We start from the raw sequence: 3,031 nt of genomic DNA on the forward strand, positions 1-3,031 counted from the left end.
TGGACACGAATCCGAAAGTGGAAGTCAGCAACCACCAGCTTATGCTGAGGTACAACACTCTCCAGGTATCACCTTACAGTCTAGGCACGCCGCCTATCTTCTCTTCTCGAGAGGATGAAATCAATCTGGCTAGAGTGTTGGCCACTACTAAAAGTCACCGGATGTGATTCTCTCTTTCTAAAAAGGGTGTTAGCTACAATCATGTCGTAGGCTAGAGCAAAGCTTAAGACATCTTCTCCTTGATTCCTGATGCCATAGCCAAAGCCCCCATGCACCCCTTCAAAACCTGTGTTAGATGTACCCACGGGGCCATTGAGGTCTCCTCCTATGAAGAGCTTCTCGCCAATCGGTACACTCCTAACCATGTCTTCCAGGCCTTCCCAGAACTCCCTGTTGGTGTTCTCATTGTGGCCGACTTGCGGGGCATACGTCTACTGCTCCATACTTGAGGCTCTTGTTGATCAAGATGCCTACGCCATTTCTGTTTGCCGCCGTCCCCGTGTACCACAGCTTGAAGCCGATTTCCTCCAGTTCCTTCGCCTTCTGTCCCCTTCATTTGGTTTCTTGGACGCAAAGGATATCAACACCTCTCCTCACCGCTGCATCAACTAGCTCCCGAAGCTTCCCTGTCAGAGACACTACGTTCCAGCTACCTAAGCGAATCCTCCTAGGCTGGACGAACAAAAAAAAAAAGAGGATTAACCTTTCCCTGATCTCGACGATCACACGTCGACAGGTATGACTTGTTGTTTTGACATAAAAATCTCCTCCCTTTCTGAAATGGAGAAGCCACATTTTCTATGCATCTTCTGCTTAGTAGTGCTGATAAATGGCAGCAGGCACTCCCAGAGTCACAGTCATACTTTTTGTTGACATAGATTGGCACACAGGTTAATCCTCCATGCACCATAGATACTGCAGTATCAGAGGTTTCAGATAGCCGCTCATGATGAATGAATCGTGCGAATATTTTGTAGGAAATAGTACAACAACAACAACAACAACAAAGCCTTTAGTCCCAAACAAGTTGGGGTAGGCTAGAGGTGAAACCCATATTTTGGGTTTCATCTCCATAAGAGTGGCTGAGTTTTTACGTTGGCTCGCCAAGCCTATCACAACCCTCCTCCTTTACCCGGGCTTGGGACCGGCTATGTTGAGACAGCATAGGCGGAGTTTTGTAGGAAATAGTAAAAGTAAAGAAATTCTAACAGAATGGGTAAAAGTTTTTCTTACTTCATACACCATCTTGTCATACTAGACCCGAGTTTCATAGACAGTTTCATAGACATTGCCTGAAGATATTTGTACTGTAGTTAATTGCTTTGTGATATGCCATGAGGCAATCATTAATGGACACCACTACATAGCGGAGCCACATAGGTGCCTCCCGGTGCGGCGGCTCCTGGGATACACTATACACATAAAAAACCTATTGTTCTACAACGGTATGTTCGCTGATGGGACAAGCCTCAACTTTTACATGTTGCTTTCACCTCCCCAGTCGTACTTCTTCTCCAACAAAAAAGCTTCACATATGATCCCGTGTCACTTTCACCTTCTAGCCATGAGCTTCTCCAACAGACTTCACCAGTGATGTTGACCATTAGATCTGGCTGCCATGAAGAAAAATTAGGGAGGAAACCAGGGTAAAAAATGAAGCTTTTGAAGGAACGAACTGACAAAATTGATTTTGTGTACTTGCATACTCCCTAGTTTCCAGATTAGTTGTATCAAATTTCCAGATTACTTATATCAGGTTGTCAGATTAGTTGCGGAGCTTGCAATGCTTGGATTTTACTGTACTACTCCTAATTGCCTCATTGGTTTAATCAGGTTGCCAGATTGGTTGATTCCCGGTACCCAGAATAGTGGCTGAGATTGGTGTACTTGTTTACCCCATAGTTTCCAGATTAGTTGTATGTACTTGTCAGATTAGATAAACCAGGTTGCCATATTAGAGAACGCTTAGTTCTCAGAAATAAAAAATTATCTAGTTGCCAGATTAGAACTTTGTAGTACCCACTACAGAGTAAATTACTCCCTCCGTCCCGTAATATAAGAGCGTTTTTGACACTAGTGTAGTGTCAAAAAAACTCTTATATTACGGAACGGAGGGAGTAGTTGCCAGAATTCACTGTGCATAATTAAACCGGAGCAAAAAAAGGAAAGTGAGTAAAGGAAGATCAGATTAAAATGGGATAGCCCAAGCTCAAAATCATACACATACCAGATCCGCCAGTTTGCCATCTAATGCTTGACGGAGGCATCATCTTTGGGGCCTTTCTTCGCACATCTATGATGGCAGTGTGGTGTGGGGCTAATAGAGAGATAGATTCGTGGAGGAAGAAGGTGGTGTGGGGTAGTTGTAGGAGAGGATCTACAGATCTCCAGCGCCCCGCCTCACCGAAGGACGGGCGTCCGCACGCTACAAGTTAGGACGGGCGTCCGCACGCTACAAGTTAGATTATCCCATCATTAATTTGTCCAGCTTTTTACGTCATACACTGTTTTGTCACACTAGACCTGAATTTCATAGACATTGCCTGTAGTTATTTGTTTTTATGCTTGATCCTACTTTACTCATGTACCGTTGTACTTACTACGTTTCTATTTAATTGACGTCCTTGCTTGCTAATGCTTTTCCAAAATACTTGATGTTTTGAGTCACTAGTCCACCTTTCCCACCAGTTTTCCCTACCGTGCCCCTGCTCTTGCTCCACTCTAATGCTGCATGTTTGGTAACTAGCAGCAAAATGAAGGATAGAAAGGAGATTCCAGCAGCCTCCTTAATCCGTCTTAAAATTCTCAAAACGTCAATTATTTTGGAATGGAGGAAGTAGCTTACATCTTATTATTAAGTGCTTGATGGCTTGGAGCTACTGATTGTTGTGGTTCATTCTGATTGCAGATAATGCTGGAGTGATTGTCAATCTCCAGGTTGAGATGAAAGGTCAGAACAATGACTTCTTTGCAACATATATTATACAAGAATAACGTCAATCACGCTTAAATTTCATACTGTGTTATCTTT

General features: G+C 43.5%; 1 protein-coding gene across 1 annotated transcript in view; it reads left to right on the plus strand.

Annotated features, from left to right (window-relative positions):
- LOC119317415 (F-box protein At5g49610-like) overlaps nt 1-3,031 on the plus strand; it is a 17,331-nt gene that overhangs the window by 13,035 nt on the left and 1,265 nt on the right. The window contains exon 2 of the mRNA XM_037591868.1: nt 2,909-2,950. The gene's annotated coding sequence lies outside the window, so the exon portion shown is untranslated. The remainder of the gene's footprint in view (nt 1-2,908; nt 2,951-3,031) is intronic.

The sequence above is a fragment of the Triticum dicoccoides genome, chromosome 1B (genome assembly GCF_002162155.2).
Source record: "Triticum dicoccoides isolate Atlit2015 ecotype Zavitan chromosome 1B, WEW_v2.0, whole genome shotgun sequence".
NCBI lineage: Eukaryota > Viridiplantae > Streptophyta > Magnoliopsida > Poales > Poaceae > Triticum > Triticum dicoccoides.